The 19,862-nt window shown below is 45.1% G+C and overlaps 7 non-coding genes across 7 annotated transcripts; 6 read left to right on the top strand and 1 right to left on the bottom strand.

Moving 5' to 3' along the window:
* Positions 1-12,274: 12,274 nt before the first annotated feature.
* MIR424 (microRNA mir-424) lies at positions 12,275-12,370 on the top strand. Its single transcript, NR_036341.1, has one exon. It is a non-coding gene; the product is annotated as a microRNA mir-424 (primary transcript).
* A 261-nt stretch (positions 12,371-12,631) lies between these two features.
* Positions 12,632-12,714, top strand: MIR503 (microRNA mir-503). The gene has a single exon (NR_107789.1). It is a non-coding gene; the product is annotated as a microRNA mir-503 (primary transcript).
* A 4,865-nt stretch (positions 12,715-17,579) lies between these two features.
* On the top strand, positions 17,580-17,676 carry MIR542 (microRNA mir-542). The gene has a single exon (NR_036343.1). It is a non-coding gene; the product is annotated as a microRNA mir-542 (primary transcript).
* Positions 17,589-17,666, bottom strand: MIR3601 (microRNA mir-3601). Its single transcript, NR_036380.1, has one exon. It is a non-coding gene; the product is annotated as a microRNA mir-3601 (primary transcript).
* Positions 17,677-18,496: 820 nt separating the features above from the next.
* On the top strand, positions 18,497-18,588 carry MIR450A-2 (microRNA mir-450a-2). The gene has a single exon (NR_030963.1). It is a non-coding gene; the product is annotated as a microRNA mir-450a-2 (primary transcript).
* Positions 18,589-18,657: 69 nt separating this feature from the next.
* On the top strand, positions 18,658-18,739 carry MIR450A-1 (microRNA mir-450a-1). Its single transcript, NR_036342.1, has one exon. It is a non-coding gene; the product is annotated as a microRNA mir-450a-1 (primary transcript).
* Positions 18,740-18,823: 84 nt separating this feature from the next.
* MIR450B (microRNA mir-450b) lies at positions 18,824-18,909 on the top strand. Its single transcript, NR_107724.1, has one exon. It is a non-coding gene; the product is annotated as a microRNA mir-450b (primary transcript).
* Positions 18,910-19,862: the final 953 nt, after the last annotated feature.

Below are 19,862 nucleotides of genomic sequence, written 5' to 3'. Positions count from 1 at the left end.
ATTAGTTATCTATTGCTGAATAATGTGCATGCATGCCAAGTTGCTTCAGTCACGTCTGACTCCTTTCGACTCTACAGACTGAAGACCACCAGACTCCTCTGCCCATGGGATTCTTCAGGCCAGAATACTGGAGTGAGCTGCCATTTCCTCCTCCAGGGGATCTTCCCGATCCAGGGATCAAACCCGTGTCTCCTATGTCTCCTGCATTGGCAAATGGGTTCTTTACCACTAGTGCCACTTGGGAAGCCCTTGCTGAATAACAAATTACCCCAAAACAAGACTTCCCTGGTGGCCCAGGGGGCTCAATCCCTGGTCAGGGAACTAAGATCCCACAGGATATTTGGTGCAGCCCAAAAAAAAAAAAAAAAGTTACCCCAGAACAACAACTAGTTATTCTCTCATGGTTTCTGCGGATCAAGAACCTGGGCACAATGTAGCCAAGTGCCTCTGGCTCAAGATCTCCGAGGAGATGCCATCAAATTGTCATTTCAAGATGCCACTGGGGTTGGAGATTCCACTTCCAAGCTCACTCAAGAGGCTGTTGGCAGGAGGCCTCATTTCCTCTCTGTGAGCCTCTCCATAGGCTGCCCGAGTGTTCTCATGGTATGGAAGATGATAATGACAACAAAGATAGGAAGTGGGAGAAGGGGGAGGGAAGGAGAGGAGGGACAGAGTCCAAATCGGAAGCCACAGGCTTTTTGTAACCCAGTGTCAGAAGTGACATCTCGCCACTTCCGCCATGTTCTATTTGTTGGGGAAGTGACTCTGGAGGTCCAGCCCCTACATGAGGGGAGGGGACTACACAAAGGTGGGAGCACCAGGAGGCGGGATCACTGGGGACCATCCCAGTGATGACCTTAACTCCACAAATGAGACATTCTTCAATTTATCTGTGTATATACAATCAATTTACAATCAATGGCAGGACACAGCTTGGGTAGAAAAATACATGATAAGTCACTGCTGTACCCTTGCCTCTGTCGGTTCTGTTTTCCTTCTCTGGGGAAAATAAGTCCTACCAGCTGCAAATTACAAGTCCGACTGATTGGTGAAAAGTATTCCAGAGGAAGCTTCTATTTATTTTTCTAAGACGACATTGCTGAAGACATTTAAAGCCAAAGGGGAAAAGTGTAAACGGTAAATCAAATAACATAAATGATGATGCTAGTTCAGATCAGACCAACGATTTCCTAATGCAGCTCAGTGGGAGTGGGGAGATGGGGGAATCTGAGTCATATATATGTGTATGCACATATTTTTTATATATCCCTGGAGAAGGAAATGTCAACCCACTCCAGTATTCTTGCCTGGAAAATTCCATGGACAGAGGAACCTGGAAAGCTACAGTCCATGGGGTCGCAAAAAGTGGGACACAATGAGCGACTGAGCCACACACACACACACACACACACACTATATATATATATATATATATATATATATATATATATATATAAGGCATTAGCCAGCTTCAAAATTGAGAGGCAGGGGACTTTGCTCATTGATTTATGTATGTATGTATGTATATAAATACTAACACAATGCTTCCCATCACTCTTCCCATTACTACTTTCTTTCTTTTTTTTTGCTTTGTTCCTATCCAATCCACAACCATCTGGCTTGGCCATTGATGAAGTTTCTGTAACTTATCTGAAGGGTAATGCAATGAAATCAGAGGAGCTCCCAGAATTATTAAACAGCAGGAACCGAGAGGGGCTCACAGGGCCTGAGCAGGTGGGGGATTGCAGGAGGCTTCATAAACAAGTTCCCGGAAGTGAAACGACAGGCTTGCCCTTCCCTGCCTGGCTGTCAGCCTTCATTTTTAGATGTTCTCTGACAGGCAAGGGGGAATTGCTCTGAGTCAGAGAATTAAATGCTAATACCAGTTTTCAAATGTAAAGGAACACACACAAAAAATCCCTGCCAGCTGTCTAAAAACTTACCACTCCCCCCTTCAAAAGCACTTATATTCTACAGTTACCAGGAGGAATATTTAAATGACTCAAGTTATTTTCAATGTTATTTTAACTTTGTCACACACACCCTATTATATAAACACCAGGCTAATGTAAATTATTCACCTTTTAAAGTTACTTCAAAATTTTTGACTTTTAGCCAAATACGTATTTCTTTCTAGCAAGAATTCTTTTGAGTTGTAACACTACAACTTAAATACATACACATCTTTAAAAGTTTATTTTCCAAGTAATGCCCATAGAATATTTATTCTGTTTTCTAAACTGCATTTACATGACAACATACTGAAAGAAAGCCAGTGTGAGGAGAGGAGAAATAAGTCCTAAAGCCAAGTCCTAAAGCCACAGTGAGACTGGTTTCTTTGGGGTTAGAGAAACCTCAGCCCTCCCCTCTACCAACAGAGGGTCAAGTTGGGAACAAATTGACCCAAAAGTAAGCCTCAATATCATTCCTACACTAACTCCCTATAATAATTTACAGTCTGCAATCAAAATAAAATTATCTCTTCAAAAATCTGGCTTGTATGATCCAAGCTACAAATTAATTCTCATGTTCATTTCATATTTCATCTGCTTAATTTTTGCTCTACCAAGCTATAGAGAAATCACACTTTTCTGATTATATTGAAGCACCTAAGCTCATATATGTTGGGATATTTGGTTACAGCAACTACAATGAATATTTAAGTTGCCCAAGTTGCTTTCAGTGTTGTTTTAACTTCTTGAAAATATTTAATGACAATTTTTTAAGCTGCCCATGAAAAAAAAACATTCTCCAGTTTGAAGCTCTGCCATCACTCCAAAACGATTAGCCTCAGTCCAGAAGGTGTGTTTCCGTTCCTCTGTTCCATCAAATCAGCACATGAGGTTAAATTTCTGTATTCTTTTGGTGAATTTTTCTGCCTGATATTTACTGGTATTTTAAAACATATTTTTATGACTAATGTCACAAGAAATTGATTATCCTTAAAGGCCAGTCAAGTCTAGTCAGGGGCAGGGGGGTGGGTATATTTTGGTGGGGGCCTATGCAGTTGTCTGAGAAATAGAGAAAAGGGAAGAAAGAGGGGTAGGGAGAGAAGGAGAAAAGCTGCTGTGTAGGCATATGTGAAGCAGTATTTTTCCATCTGTTCTCTTCTCCAGTAAGAAAACTCACTCCTGTGTGCATGAAGAAGAAGATATTCCAATGGTTCCGATCAACCTCGGTTTATCACAGTTTTAGTTTGTAGAGTTACCAGGTAAGCCCAGTGAATCTATTGCAAACAATTTTCATTACATCACACTCAAGGCCCTTCAAAGACTCCTCACAGTCCCATAATTAAATCAAGACGCCTCTGCCTACTTCCACACCCCTCTAATCTATTTGTCCTGGAGGGGCAGACCTTATTTGTCCAGTTCAATCAACAGCTAATTCCACAAAAGATAGCCTCTGTCTTGCTGTGTCTCTCTCCTTTTAACTCTTCTCTATCTGCAGGTCCCTGAACATACTGTTTTCCTCATTGCATTTAAATTGCACCTTCCCTTCAAAAATCGGCTTGAAACTTAAAAGTATGAAATGATGGTGGGGGACTACCCTGGTGGGCCAGGGGTTAAGACTCCATATTTCCAATGCAGGGGACACGGGTTTGATCCCCAGTCAGGGAACTAAGATCCCATACACTGTGCCACACAGACAAAAAAATAAAAAATAAAAATAAATCAAATGATGGAGGTAGTTTTTCAGGAGAGGGTTTCTAGTACTGAGTAGCTAATTTAAAATAAACTAATTCCATAGTATTAAAGGGGATGAGTTTCAAATGCCAATCTCAGACCAACTTGTTAAGCAACCATGTTGGCTTTGGGTTAGACAACCCTTGGCACCAAGGGCACCAAAGGGCACCTAAGCCAACTCTTGAGGATATTGGCCACAAGCTTCACCACCGACACGACCTGACTTCTCCTCACTCCCTCCATGTCTTTTCCCTTCTCAGGTAGCATTTATTTGAAAATCTGCGTTGGACACCAACTAACACGAGTAATTGTGCAAAGTGCTGAGAAGAGATCCATAGCTGGGCATGTCCTTACTCTCTAGGGGCTTCCTATCTGCTAGGCAGAGACTTAGAATGACTAGCTTTATTAATGTGCTGTGATGGAACAGGCCAGAGGCAGTTAACCCCAACCTGAGATCATCTGAGAAGTCTTCAGGGAGGAGATGGCATTTGGGCTGAGCCTTGAGGGATGAGGAAATGAGAAGAGCAAAAATCTCCTGCGTGGAAGGATAAAAAAGAAGCTGTGGTTGGAGGGTGAAGGGGTACAACCAGAGGGGCAGATCAGAGCCAGGTTGGAGAGGGTCTTGAAGGCCACATTCAAGGACTATACTTTTCGCTGTATGATTTTTTAGTGCTAAGGATCAATATGATCAGAATTGTGTTTTTAGAGTTGAACTTAGGGAACTAGGGTGAGAGGGGCCAAACTAAGCTGGGGGATGAGCCGGGAGCCTGAGAAGGTTACCTTGGTGACCTAAGGGTGGCAAGTTAAGGGTTTGCATTAGAAGACAGAGAAGGAATGAGGGGAAGGACTTGATTTTCTTTTCCTTCTTTCACCTTCCTCCTTTCTCATTTTTGTCCTTGCCCCTACTCTCTGCCTCCCTCCTCTTTCCTTGCCTGAGGCCTAAGCATTCCTTGGGGACTCTGAGCTAAGGAAGCTGCTGAAGCCCTGGGTTTAGGGCACATGTTAAAATGGAAAACTGGACCCAGATCTCTAGCTCCATTTCCTGCCAATGGATGGAGCTCACCCTGATCATTAGCTACTGTGGAATCCCACCTGATTTTAAACCCAAGAATTATTTTAAAAGACAGGAGGTAAAAGAAACGACATGTCTCACCAGTCCTAGAAACTCTACATATTAAGTCTTTTAAATATTTTTTTAATGCAAACAGCTATGTTATGGACACAAGAAGAAGTTCTGGATATTCTGGCATTAATAGCTTTAATATTATGCTTCAGTTATACACACTGACTTTCCTTCCTTTCCTATTTCAACAAGTATTTCATGGTTTGGAAAACACATCTTGGTTTTAAACAGATAGCATCCCTTAGCACTGTTCACTTTCCTGTCCCCTCCTCCTATCTCTGCCCAGCGAGATATTATTTTCTCCCAGGAGTAGCACGATCCTAAAAGTGAAGTCGTTCCAACTTGGGGAGCTCTGTGCTTTTGACAGCACCTCTTTGGTGCTGGCCAATTTGGAGCTTAAAAAAATTTTTTTTGATATAAAAGGAGTAACCAACTGTCCAAATGCACTTCAGCCTCCCTGAATCCAATAGCATTTGATGTGTTGACGTTGCTCTATACTGAGTTTTTGTTTTTATTTCTTCTGTATAATAGGGTAATAAGGCTCAAGGAAAGTGCTAGAAGTGTAAGATTAGAAATTGATCATAATGTTTACGGTGAAAGCAAGTGACCAAATCTTGTCCAGGAGGTGGGCTTTCATCTCCATGCCCCTATCATTATACTGTGCTGTGAGCTCACTCTGGTGCAAAGGAGAGTCCAGCTGGCTTACAGGATGAGGACCCTGTAGGGCCAGCACAGTGTAGAGACTGAGGTCACCCTCCACCCCTCCACTGTGGCCTTCCTTTGTGCAAAGATCCGATCATTTCTGTCATCTGAGAGAGTCTTTGATTTCATGGGCCAAAATCCAGGAATAATTAAGACAATAATAGTGCACACCCAACAAGAAAAACATGCCCTGTTTAAAGAAGAAATCCCAGCAGCATTGAAGGCAGTGATTCCGCATCTTTGAAAAGAGACTTCGAAATCAAAAGCAACAGCCATCAAGGACTTACTAAGCTCCTCCTTGACAGAAAGGAAAAATTTACTAATTTATTCTTTCTCCTGGTGAGATCATGGGGTTGGGAGAAGTTAAGATTTGACATTTCCCACCCCCCCTCAAAGTTCTAAGTTTTGCAAGCAGTTATTTTTTATCATAACCAATTTCTCAAAATAAAATAAAAATTACTAAGGTGCACTATATTTTTTGCTAAATCTGACAGTAGGGCAGGCATGAGTCTATTATTTCTGCTCACTGCTAGCCTTTTCTTGAACCCTGAAAAAAAAAAAAAGCTTTTACAAATAACACAGTAGAAGCTTCATAACACAATTCCAGTTGTTTTCTTTCTGTTAAATCTGTAACTCTATCCTGATTTTATCTCTCTGAAGACTTCTGGATATTTACAACATAAGGAAAATCTTGTTTCCCTAACTCAAGGCCTTCATGAAAAACATAATCATAAAAGACACTTCTAGTTAAAATGAAAATGCTAAGTTCTAGACATTTTGTTTACAGTGTAAAAAAGAGTTTCAATTCAACTCCTTTTCCTAGTATCTAATTCCAAAGATTTATTTGCAATTGCTTCTCAGAAAACACTTTCCAAAAATTCTTCTAAATACCTTGTTATGGGTTACTTCCTTGCTGAATTTCTCCACTCGAGGGCTAATTTATTTTCCTCAGCTGCACCTTCAGAGCCTTCAAAGCTTTTTTTTAAACTCTCCTCCCACGGCTGACTAGAATTATTTCTTATCAAGGTAATTTCTGAACGTTTCAGGGAGGAAAAAAATATGTGCTATTTTCCTGAAAATACCTGCTTTGAAGCTGAATTTCAGAAACGACAAAAAAACAAAAACAAATAGTGAATGGTGTCCACTTCATTTGGGGGTTCTCGGGTTGCCCAGCGAGAAGTTCCCTCCTTGACACCGGGGTTTGGAGGGCTGCGGCTGGGTTTTAATGCCAGGCTGCGTTTCTAAGCGACTCTTGGGGCAACTTCTGTTTTGTGAGGTTGGGAAGGGCCTACTAAAATGAGAAGCCATTTGCAGAATCAGGGTTTGTTTCAGAGGCCCTAAGAAAACCTAAGGAAATCCTTAAGACATCATATTTGAAAAATACTCGAAGATTGTTCACTTGAGTAAATACTTAGCTTGCCTGCCCTCACTTTCTGCGGCCTGTAGCCATATTACTCACCCTCAAAGCATTCATCAATATTCAACTGGCTCTCTAATTTGCTGATGTAGCAAGAAGAGTTTAATAAAGGAAACTTGCTTCCCTCCCCCCCCCTTTGGAGGACGTGCCACAAACTCCACTTTTATCTAATAGTGCTGGAATCTTCTGCCCTTCTGCTAATCCAAGGAGGGGAATGCACGCTTGCGCGCAGTTAGATCAACCCAAGCAAATTTACCCACGAAGCCGAGCCTTAAAAGCCCAGAAAAGTCTTTCACCCCAAGGACACTGGAGCTTTATAAATGATCTATCTGAGGATTTAGAAGCTTGTTCAGTCACGTCTGACAGCCCGACAAACTTTCAGCCCTGTCCACGAAGCATTCTGAAAACTTTCAGAGGGAAATTATTGTTTAGAAATAACTTCTTAGCGCCCACCGAACCCTTACACGTCACTGCAGTCTTAAAACCTTTCCTGAAAATCAAATCTTGGCCTGTAAAATCTTTTTAGTTAATCTTTGAAAATAGTTTTGCAGACCCTGGAAGAGTCTACTCTCCCTCCCACCCCCCACCTCTAAAAAAATGAAAGAAAGAAAACAGCCGCAGAGGCAAGGGACAGGCCGCGCAGCACTTGCAGCGCCTCGGGTCTGCGAGATCGCCCTTGCAAAGAAATTAAGAGTTGACATCGGCGCTCCAGAAACCTCAGTGAAATGCATGCGAGAGTTAAGCAGCTCAAGAAACTTGAGCGCCGAGCAAGGCAGAATCCGTGGTTTTATTTTTGTATACTGATTTCGTGTGTATGTGGTGTGTGTGTTGCTATTTTTCTTTCAGCACCTGATTTTTTTTTTCCAGTGCAGCGCGCGATTCCCCACCACCCCGCGCGCAGGGCGCAGGCCGCTACAGCCTTGGCCACCCTCGGGGAACGTGGGGGAACCGGGGCCGCGGCGGCGGCGTCAGGCGCGCGGCCCCAGCTCCCCGCGGCCCATCCGTTTTCTAGCCCGTCCGCCGCGCGGGCGGTTGGGCAGAGCTGAGCCGATCGAGTCGGAGTCGTACCCGGGGTGGCTGAGTCGCCCGCGGAGCCCCCTGCCCAGACCGGCGCGCTCGGCAGCTCCTCTGCTGTGCTGTGCGCCTGGCCGCCCACCTGCCCCGAGGCCCCCGGGTGCCTCCCGGCCTGCGTCCCGTGTCCGGGGCGGTGGCCGCTGCCGGCCAGCGCTACCCATTGCCCTTCCCTTCCAGAATTCGCTGGTCTGAGCCCTGCGTGCTGACAGATTTGTCCCACCCGGGACAGGGAGGGAGGAAGGAGTCGCGCTCATTTTCCTAGACAGCATTCAGGCGCTGTTTCTTTAACGAGGAGAGGGAGTTCTCACAACGTTTTTATTATGACATTTTGCAAGTAGACAGGAAAGTTGAAAGAACAGTACAACAAACGTCCACTTATCCCCCACCTGGATGTGACAACTTAACACACTATAACACTTGCTTCCTCTGTCTGGCACAATGTGTGCGTGTGTAGGCTGTATCATCTGAAAACTGAAGACAAGATGATATTTCACCTCTCCACTCCAGCCTTCATCTTCTAAGGGTATCCTCCTACTTAACTTCAATACTATTCTCACTATTCTCACCTAAGAAAATCAACTCTCCGTCCCTAACAGCAGCTAGCATTTATAATAAGGGCTCATTTCCCTCCTGTTGCCCGGGGTCAATCTTAAAAATGTTTCCCCTTCTTGGACCGGGACGTGTGCAGACAGTTGTTCCATTCCTCCGGGCTCTGTGCCCCCAGCGGACGGCCTGCAAGTACGGGACCCGCTCCGGGGCTGCTCTCCCCGAGGGCTTGGAGGCTCGGAGGGGTGGCCTGGGCAGGGGAGTCCCCACGAGGCTGGCCTCAAACGCTTGGGGAAAGCGCTACGCTCACGCGGTTCGAAGCACCCCTCCCCGTTTCCTCCCGCAACAAGTCAGGCACCCCCAGCCGGCACAGCGCCAGGGGCGTTGCTCAGTCACCTTGCTCCCTACTGGCAGCTCAGGGGGCACCGCGAGAGGACCAGTGGGCGCGGGGTGGCGTCCGTCCTACACATCTGGGTGTGCGCTGCGCTACCCTGTGCCCGTGGCTTTGCCTTGTCCCATTCTTTTTTCTCCCTAAACCCCGGCTCGTCGACTCTGTACCGGCTCTACTGGATGCCCCGTGCCCTTCTCGGCCCCATCCCGGCTGCGGGCCAAGGTTGTGGCGTGGAGCGCCGACACACACACACCCACACACCCACACACCCACACACACACACCCCGCCCCCCCATCCCTCTCCTCTTCCCCTCCCCCTTTCCGCCCCGGGGCCGGGAGCAGCGCGCCGAAGGGGGGGGGGGCGTGGGCACCGCGTGGCCACGCCCCCGGAGCCGGCTTTTTCTAGAGCCGCTGCTGGAGGCTCTCCGCCGGCCGCCCAGCTTGCCTCCCAGGGTGCGCGAGGCTCCGGTCCCGCGCTCCACTCCGCTCCGCCTCCGCCACGCCGCTCTCCGAGCTTCGGCTGCAGCCAACGCAGGAGCGCGCCCTCCGCGCCGCCACCCCGAACCCCGGCCCCGGGCTCCCGCCTCTCCGCGCCCGGCTCCGGTCCCTATGGCTCGGGACCCGGTCCCGCGCCCCCCGCGCCCTCGCCGACCTCAAGCCCCGGCCCCGCTCCCCTCCCGGGCCCCGCTCTCTCGCTGTCTGTCTGTCTCAGCCCTCCGCACCCCCTCCATTCCTCCCTCTCTCTTTTGCTTGCTTGCTCGTTCGCTAGCTCTCAGACGCGGCGAAGCAGCTTCGCAGGAAAATCCCAGAAACCTTTGCAAACAGCTGACAATGAAATTTAAGAAATTCTTCGATTTCGGCGCCATTTTCGAGTGGATCGAGAGGTGACATGAGATTTTTTTAAAAGGGACTTGTTGGCTGGCATTTCTCCCTTTAATCACGTTGGTTACGGCAGACTGAAAAAAATTTGAGTTACCACGCTGAAAAAGTTATGTGTTGCTTTGGGATTGTAAAGCATGTTGGGGCGGGAGGCGGGGGGGGGGGCCGGGGTGCGGGCGAAACAGACACATGAGTGGGCTGGGAGAATTCTTAGGAAACGGGCTGGAAAAAGCTAAGATGGAGGGGTGGGGAGAGAAAATCGAGTAAGGGGCTGTGACCGCTTGTCAGCCTCGCTAGAGTCGGGATCCACTGGTTTTGACGGACTGTACATGAACTTTTCGTGGCTCCTATTTGTAAGCCGTAAAATATGTCTTGGAAATAAATGTATGATTAGTTTTGCACTGTCTTTTCCCAACTAAAACTTTCAAGGTTGTTTAGTTTTCCCTGTAGGAAACATGACGTTGGTAAAGTCGGCATGAATGAGCCGAGGGAAGGTCCATCGTGTTTGTGGTGGGGGGAAGAAGACATCTGCAAAATTGAGACAAAACGTTGTAAAATATGAACAGAGGAAGAGGCGTATGCTTTGGCTCTCAAATGATTTGGCCCAACACAGTTCAGTTCAGAAGGCGGGGTGGGGCTAAGGGCAACTCGAAAGTATCGATTCTTTGTCTATTGTATCCGCGACTGACTCTCTTCTGAAGTGACAAGACTTCTGTTTGTAATCTCTTTTCGTAAGTAAACTTTAATCTAAGGGGAAATCCATAAACTAGGGGAGCGAAGTGGCTTTTTAGGAATGTAAGTCGTTGTACTGTCACTAGGAGAGAAAAAACGGGTTAAATGACAGGTACAAATGAATTCGATTCCAGTGAGTTTGCAGAGCAATCTGGAAGGGACCTTCGCCTTTGACACCATTGCTGTTTCGAATGAACTTTTGTTTTTCTAAGTAGTCAACTAAGGAAATGTTAAATGAGGGATGACTTTAATGTGAGGGTTCTCATATTTGTGTGGGGCATAAATATTTAATTGGGAGAAGGTTGTGGAGTTTTAAAGTAAAACTGTACATTTGCTAAACATGTTTTTTTTTTCTTTCTTTTTAAAGGCAACCAAGGACGTTTATCTCCATTAATCCCAAAAGTGAGAGTTGTTTGTAAATAGCATAGCCAAAACAAGATGGAATTTACACACACTTAAATGTATGTCCCAATTTAGGGAACGAGTTATTAATAAATTAGTTTACCATAAGTAGTGCATTTGGTAACACTGGATCTCAGTCTGGTGTTACGAATTTTGTAATTAGTCTCATTGAATACTCTGAACATTTTATCATCTAATAAACAGGACACAGCATCCATTAAACTGGTTTTGAAAAAACGATGTAAATTTTAAATGAACCAAAACACTTAACAGACGTGGATACTTGTCGTGTCTATTACTTGTATTGAAACGTATTTTAACTTTCAAAACCATTAGCATTTTGTGCTACTTGTGTTGTTTTAACTTACAGGTTTGTGATTGAGGGTTACAGATTTATTTGCTTCTGCTTGACTATTCCGTTTAAACACTGTGGGAAAGGATGCGTGTAACTTATTGCTAATGTGTGTCCATTTTAAAAAGGAAAAAGTGGTATGTAATGAGTTAATCATTAAGGAGTATGCACAGAGCCGGCCATTTCAGAACGGGAAAGCATTTCTGGGGAACTGCTTGAGACAAGAAGGACTGATTTGACATCAAGTATTTAAACTTTTTGACTTGTGTTTTAATAGCTGATACTAAAAGGTACAAAGTATTTATGAATAAGTTTGAGTTAGTTTCATATGTAAACATCCAGATATTTCATATCAGAAGAGTTATCTCTTCATTCTTTAATACCTTTAAAAAGAACTCAAAGCAGGGTGTTTGCTGTAATAAGAAAGCACTGGTGAGTTCAAGAGGACATCTCATGCTTCTAGGGATGGATCTGTATTTCCCAACTATCATATATATTAAAATAAGCTGAAGCCGCCATAGACATTTTGGTGATCTTCTTTAAGTCAATAAATGAAAAGTTATTGTTTTTTTAGTGGGGACATTGAGTGAGGCTTATTTATAACATACACCAGGAAAAAGTTTCAGGAAGACTTTGGAAGCAGGCAAGAGTGATCCAGATGTTGCCAAACTGCCTCAATTTCTTTTCTTACTATGCTTTCCTTCAGAAGTAAGATTCTTTCCCACCCTAATTCCTCTCTCAGCCCTCTGCCTTTCACCACTACACTTTTCCAAGATTCATCCTCTGAGGGAAAAAAAGAAGAAATCGAGTAACATCCTTCACTCCACCTGCTGAACCTGGAAATCAAATTTCTAAAAAGTATGTCGATTTGGACTGACGTTTCGCTTTATTCCTCGCCATCGGGCGGCACGGGGGTCTTCCTTCCAGTCACCTTGTCTTTCTCCACCTGCAGGTACCCCAGAGCGATCCTCCTTCGTTGACTCCGAGGGGATGCAGCAGCAATTCATGTTTTGAAGTGCTTTAAACGGTTCAAAACGTGAGGCGCTGCTATACCCCCTTGCGAGGAAGTAGGAAGGTGGGGTTCTGCTAGACGTGCGTGCGTTCCCGGGGAGCACCGGCTCCCCAGGCCAGCTCTGGAACAGGTAGGTGAGCGGAGGCTTGGATCTCTCTTCCTCTTCCCCCAGCGCCCTTTCACCTCCCACGAGGCTCCGCCAGAATTCGAGGAGAGCTCTACTGCTCGCCCGGGGGGCTGGGGGCTGGGGGCTGGGGGCTGGGGGCTGGGGATGGTCTGGGCCAAGCGCGCCGAGAAGGGGGTTGCCGTGCAGCACTCAGCCGTGCCCTAGCAGCGGGAACAGTACTGCAGTGGGCAATTGGTGATCTGGAGTATTGTTTCTGCTGCCCGGGCAAGACTGGGACTCCCGCACGGGCCCCCCCACCAGGTAAGTCCTAGTCCAGTGCCCGCCTTGTCTGCTCCAGCAGCGAGACCCGGGTGAGGCGCGTTTGTCCTCGGTCCAACCTTTGCCCGCCTTTGAATAGATGCGAAAGAAACTGCATTTTAGCACTCCTTTCCCCGTCCGGGTAAAATTTAAACGAGGGTGTGGGGGGAGAACCCTCCTGATCACCTAGACTACCACTCACAGGACAAAAAACGAATAAAGACTACCTTCAAGTCTCAGCAACTAAATGGTGTGGGGTGGCGAGGAGGGGAGTAGTTGGAAAAGAAGTAAGGGGACGCCTTAAGGTGACCCATTGCAAGCAGTCGCCAGGCCGCTGTGCGGCTCCTGGTAAATGACTCACATCCTGCGTGTGGAAAGGACACTGGAGTCCAGGAAAGAGAATGTTTCTGGCCCCTTCTCGACACCTTCCCCACTCTTCTCCCTGTCTCTGTTGGGGGAAGCTTCTGTCGAGATCTGGCAAGGCACAGGGCCTGGCCCGCCGGTGAATCCCAGGCTGCCTCGTAGAAAGGCCTGACCTAAGTGATCTGAGGCCTGCAGGGAGCGAGGTTACCCAAGGGGGTGGCTGTGGAATGAGGCTCGGCGGTTCAAGCTGCCTCTTGCCCTATCTCCCAAAATCTGGTACCAGAATTCCACTCTGGAGGCGCTTCCCCAAGGCCACCGCAGTCGCCCGGGGGCCCGCCCACGGGGATTGCCCCGCTGGCAGGGCGCTGGCTGGACAGCTCCTGAGAAAATGGCAGCCCCTGAGCTGTCGACTCTGGGGCCCTCCGTGCCTACAGAACTCCAGGAACTGTTACCAATGGACCTCGAACGCTGTCTCCACCCCTCACTGTGCGCCCCCCAGTCTAGGCTAGGAGCTTGAGAGCCGGCCTAGAAAAGAGAGGACTCATTCTCTGGCTGAGGTCGTACTTTGCCTGTGAAAATCACTTTAGGTTTTTGGTTTGATCCAGCGCATGGGCAGGTCAAGGACTCTTGGCAAAGACAGAGAGAGGTATGGAAACTTTCCCACGCTTTCTGTCATCCTAAAAGAAACCAAAGACGTGAAAGCCCCTCTGGTCTGTACAGGCTGCCTGGAACTGTCTTCCTGGGGGCCAGGAGTGGGACCCCTGGAGGAGGAGCAGGAGGAGGTCGGGTTTGGGGAGCCCTGGGTTCCAGGCAGCCCGAGCCGGGGCTCAGGCTCCTGCCGCCCCAACGCGCGCTCTCCCAGACTCCTTTGCGCTGAGGCCGGCGCGGGCGGGTCGGGGCCCTTCCGGCCACCGCGGACCTGAGGGCTCCTGGGGCGCCGCCACCCGGCTGCTTGGGGCCAGCCCGGTTCCCCGCGGCCGCCGCTGCCCCGCCCCGGCCTCGATCCCGGACCGCGAACCCTGAAAGTTGGCTCGCGGCCGGCCCAGGGCCCCGCGGGCTCGCAATCCCGAGGCCTGAACGGCGAACAGGTTCCCACACCCGCCTGGCTTTGCGCTTAGGGTAGGAAAGGCACCTCGAGACTGCCGCCGCGCCTCTCAACTTCTCCCTTTCTCCCTGCTCAGGACGGGTCCCCTCGAGCCAGAAGGAGGCCTGGCAGCAGCCAGCGCCCATCCCACGGGAGGACCATACCCGCGCCCTCCAGCTCCCTCCAGCGAGACCCAGGTGAGAGACCCGGCCGGTTGGGGACTGCAAGTGGCGGAGGGTGGGAGCCACGATCCGGATTGGGGGCATTGCCTTCCAGATGCGCTGTGGCCCTTGGCCCCAGGCCCCCAAGAGGCATCGAGCTTGAGGGCATCCACACAGCCTTCGGACTGCGTAGTGCCCTTTTTCTGACTTAAAGCAGTCATCTTACACCATTATTCACACGGTCGAAGTTGCAGTGTGCCTAGATTTTCCTCCAAGGACAAAAATGTGAATAAAGCAATATTTTAGCCAAACATTTCCGTGTCAATTAAGAAGATTGCAATTCGTTCCAGACTATAAATTCTCTTTAACTCTCTAAGGTATTCATTCAAATTGTTTTTCAACGTTGCTAAATGTGCATCATAATGTGTGGGAGTGTGAAAGGAATCCACTTATAGTCAGCAGATCAATTGATCCGATGTTACCACCTTCAAGTAGGCACCTTTCCATTGTTTTCTCATCTTTTCCCAGCACATGTTATTTGTTAGGAAGCTGCGTGCACACAGCCTTGTATTAAGTTTATTAGACAGATGTGGCCCATAAACTAGGAAAAGTTTAGTCAGGCTCTAAATTTAAAATTCCACATTTCTGTAAGTTGTGGGACAAGATATATAGGTTACATTTATAAGCTAGAATTGAACATAATTTAAAATATTTTAATCACAAGGATATTTTTTGAAGGCATCCAGCATTTCCAGTTAGCAGTAATGACTTTTTTTCCAACAAAGGAACACTGCATCAACACTCTTGGCCCGGATCTGGACACAGAAGACTTCTGTTTCAAGAAAATACAGTCATCTCTCAAATCCTGTAATTTATATGCATTCTAAACTCACTAGGTATTGAAAACCACCCAAATGTCCCACAACATGGGATAAAATATAATCAATCACTCAGTGTAATATTATGCATCCTTTAAAAAAGTTATTGGAAAATGTTTTATGATCTGTAAGTCAAAATAACCCTCTCCCACCATTTCTTTCTCCCTGCTGCTCCCTGATACCCATGCTTCTTTGTTCCAATTGGCATGTAAGCTTGTTTTCCCCGCCAAATGAGTCAGTCATGATGGGAACGTCAATTGATTTGAACAGATGTGTGTCAATGTTACTTGGAAAACTAGATGCCAATAACCACAGCCACACACACAAAAAAGGCAGTGGTTGCAACTATGTAAAAATTTATGCATACATACAGACAGTGACTAAAGTGGAACCCCAAACAGGAAAACAGTTGGATATACTCCAGTGCTGGGACATTAAATGATTGTATGCTGCTTTTGATTTTTATTAATATGAATAACTGTCCAATTAAAAAGACCTACTAAGGACTCTGCAGTGCAAATTATTTTGCTGATTGTTTTAAAAAACACCATACCAATCAAATCATCAAGGCAGATGGGGCAGCAGGGGACTGGGTTTGTTCACCCAATCCTGGAACAGGCTCAGGGCAACACTTGGAGAAAAAGTCATCCTACACAGGTGTGAGCTAACTTCTAGGCAGCTTTCCTGAGAAACTGCACAAGACGAAAATAAAAATAGGTCCAAAAAGCATTTTTTTGAAAATCAATGAAAGTTTATAAATAGGAATTAAAGACTAGAGTTGGGGGCTATATCCAAGTTTGAGTAAATTTTTAGAGACCTATTTTCCCATCGGCCTACAGTGTAACTTATCCTCATAACCCTAAAACTTGATACACATTTGTGTTTAGAATGATTACATTACTCCTAAAAGAAAATCGATCTATGCACCAATTATAGCAAATGTGTAACTCCCTGCTATTCTACACCCCAGTTATCCTTCCCATTAGTTACTGCTCAGTAAATGAACAAAAATCTGCTAGCTCTTTCATAATATCTCACCTGCCTGCAGCCTTTACCTCCCTCCCCTGCTCCAAAAGTGATCTCTTTGGCAAGTTTAAAAAGACATAGACCCCTGTAGGGATAGTAAATTAAACCATTGGGGAGGAGCCCTGACAAGACCTCCATTTCCAGGCAGCTGCTCAGCTTTGGAGTGCTCCACTTATGCCAGTGAGCTCTAGAATCTGAGCAGCCAGTGGGAGTCAGTGGCCCTGGCTTGGCCACTGCTGTTAGTCAAGGAGCTGAGAACAGAGCGGTATCCATGAGCTCCGAAGGCTTTGAAGCATGCCTCTCCCAAAGCAGCTCCCTTTACCTGTCCCCTAACCCACCGGACCTGCCCTCCAAACCAGACTGTTGCCCCAAGGCTAGACATTTTAAAGTCCCGGCCACAAAAACTACAATAATCAGAAACATAATAATCCTAACATTTTTCCTTTTTTTAAAAAAAATTGTGCTTTTACATGCTTTTTCAAATGTTTTCATATTTTCTACTTGCAACAACCCCAAGAGATAGGATAAAACATCAAGAAAAGCAATTGCTGATAAGAAGCCTAGAGCTTATGGGGGTTGAGGCTTTTATGGGGGTCTGAGGCTAGTCTGGGGCCTCTTCCTCCTGAGCTCATGTTGAACTTCTTGTTTCATTACCTGTTAATCAGAACCAACTACACAGTAGTGACTAGAGCAGGAAATGGAGTTGGGTTTGTTTAGAAAATTTAGAGGTGAAACTGATGAGTTGTCTGATGAGCTTTTCCCTCTGCCCTGGACAGTTCCTGCTTAAGGCCCATGATTGGCCCCTGGATGGCTAAATAGTGACAATAAATAACCCAGGTGTATACATATAAGTACACACAAACCAAAAAAAAAAAAAGTGTGATTGAAAATCATTTTAAAGTCTCTGACCTATATTGGATACTTTCTAAAGATTTAACCAAATTAATCTTAAGCAGAGATATGGAATGTCCAACCATAAGAGTTAACAATGTAGTCACTCACTCAGTGGAACCTCTTTGAGCCATGACAAATAATAATTTTAAAGGCTGAGTTGAAACCTGGGAAACACTTATGATATCAAGTTTTAGAAATCATGGACATAGAAGCATGTGGACACCGCAATTGACAAGGGGGTGTATGTAGGAGCAGAAACTGGAAAGAACATCAAAACAAGCATACTTGTTGCTTAAGATGGTGGAATTCGAGCGGAAGTTCTTTCTCTGCTTTTCCATGTGTTTTTTGTTATGCCGTGTTTTTTGTTACATTGTCAAACATAATTCTCTAAAAAGTCTTTAGGGGTCACAGACGATACAGCAGTTTTGAGTCAAGGATGCACAGACCTCAGACATCTCGGGGATCATCATGTCACGAGATACCACTGTGCACTTGTGACAGATTGATAACTGAAAGGTCTGGGAGCCGCTCATCTTCACAGCAATACAACTGGTAAGTATTACAAGACCCATTGATGAAAAGATCAAAAAGTGGGTTTTGAGCGAGGAAGAAAGAGGTTGCTGAGGTGGAAGGAATGGGACAAGCTGTACTTTACAGTTTAATGGGAGGTGGGGGGAGTCAGACTTTGTGTCTTTAGTTGTTGTTTTAAGTTCCTTGTAATGAATTGACATTCATTTAAGGCATAAGATTTTATATTCATGCTAGAATGTTAAAGAATTTATGCTCAAGCAAACAACTAAAAAGACATGAACCATAAGTACTATAGACACAGGGTCATCCTTAATATGTTGTTGATGTAAGTTGTTAAGAAAAGGCATAAAAACTCCATGAACAAAAACTCACAGAAGAATACATAAAAGATGCTCATTTCAGTACTTTTTTTTTTTTTTTTTGTCCACGCCATGCTGCATGTGAGATCTTAGTTCCCTGACAAGGGATGGAACCTGCACCCCCTGCATTGGAAGCATGGAGTCTTAACCACTCGACTGCCAGGGAAGTCCCTCATTTCAGTATTTTTAAGAATAGAAATTAGAAAAATCTTGATGACCAATGAAAAAGGATTGGGTAAATAAAAGATGGTGCCTCTAATATGTGGCAAGAGAATATGCTCCTGCTGAAGTATTTAGCAATAAAACAAATGAGCAAATTTTTGCACCTCTCCCATCTATGCAATCTGAGCGTACAGGGGGCATTCTGTATGTAGTTTTGTTTCAATATACAGATAAAAGGCTGGGAGGAAATGTATCAAAACTTTTAAAGTGGTTATCTATGAATTGTGGTATAAAAAGTGTTCAAAGAAAGATGCTAAACTATTTTTGCGATGTGTTCCTAATATGTAATCTAAATGTATTGGGAACATTTTGCATTCATAGTTTTGTATCAATCTTCATATTATTATATGGAAAGAAGGCTAGGAGGACGGATACCAAAAGTCCATCAAAGAAAGATGCTAAACTATTTTTGCGATGTGTTCCTAATATGCAGTATAAATATATTGGGAGCATTTTGCATGCATGGTTTTGTATCAATATACAGATAAAAGACTGGCAGGAAGAAACCAAAAATTATATCATGGTTATCTGTGGATTATGATATCATAAAGTGATAAAAGTAAGATGCAAAATTATTTTTGCAATATGTTCCTGAATATTTAATATAAGTATATTGGGAACATTTTGCATCCATAGTTTTGTATCAGTATTTAGAAAAAAAGGCTAGGAAGGAATATACCCAAATTTAATAGTAGTTATTTCTGGGTTTTAGTATTATAGATGATATCTGTCTTTCTCTTTATGCTTTTATGTATTTTCCAAGTAATACTTGTATAAACAACAAGATTCATTACTTTTATAGCGATAATAAAACTTATTTTATGTTTTTAAAGAGTTTGTACTCATTTAAAAAAAAAAACAAACATGGTCCTTCGACCCGGGGATGGGGGAAGACTTCCTATTTGGGCAGCAAAGGGCCTAGAATACATTTTCAAACCTGTCTGAGCAAAACCTACACAGCTTTGGTTGGCTCTGTGGCCCAAATGTATGTTATCATTTACTCTTGGCAAAGGAAAGAGAAAGTATAATTTTAAAATATAACCATGACAGAGTAATAATAGTAATATTGCTAACCAGACTGTTATCTCCGGTCTAATCAGAGTAACACTTCAAGAAGTATAGAAAGTTGAAACAGGCTGCTTTTCCCCATGAACAATTGAGGCTGGCGGGACTTGGGTTGTTGCCCAGGGCCTCAAGACACAGTGGCCAGCTTGGGACAGGCTTGAGTCAGGAAAACACCTTACAGAAAGTCTAATTCCACTTAGCTAACTTTTTGCAGATGCAGATAAACCTCCTGCATCCCCCCACAATTCTGCTGCACTTCATAGCAACCCCGGTGGTGAAAAACACATGTGCCACCCGAAATGTAAGCTTTCCCTGTTCTTTTAAGAGAGATAGAGACCTAGAGGGGTGGGATGGGGGGGTGGGAGTGAGGCTCTAGAAGGAGGGGAGATTATTATTATTATTATATATTATTATATATATATATATTATTATATATATATACACATACACATACACACACACACACACACTTATAGCTGATTCACATTGTTGTACAGTAGAAACTAACATAACATTGTAAAAAATGAATAATTTTTTTTAAA

The sequence above is a fragment of the Bos taurus genome, chromosome X (assembly GCF_002263795.3).
Source record: "Bos taurus isolate L1 Dominette 01449 registration number 42190680 breed Hereford chromosome X, ARS-UCD2.0, whole genome shotgun sequence".
NCBI lineage: Eukaryota > Metazoa > Chordata > Mammalia > Artiodactyla > Bovidae > Bos > Bos taurus.
The sequence above is the reverse complement of the archived record's forward strand: the minus strand, read 5'-3'. Positions and strand labels throughout refer to the sequence as shown.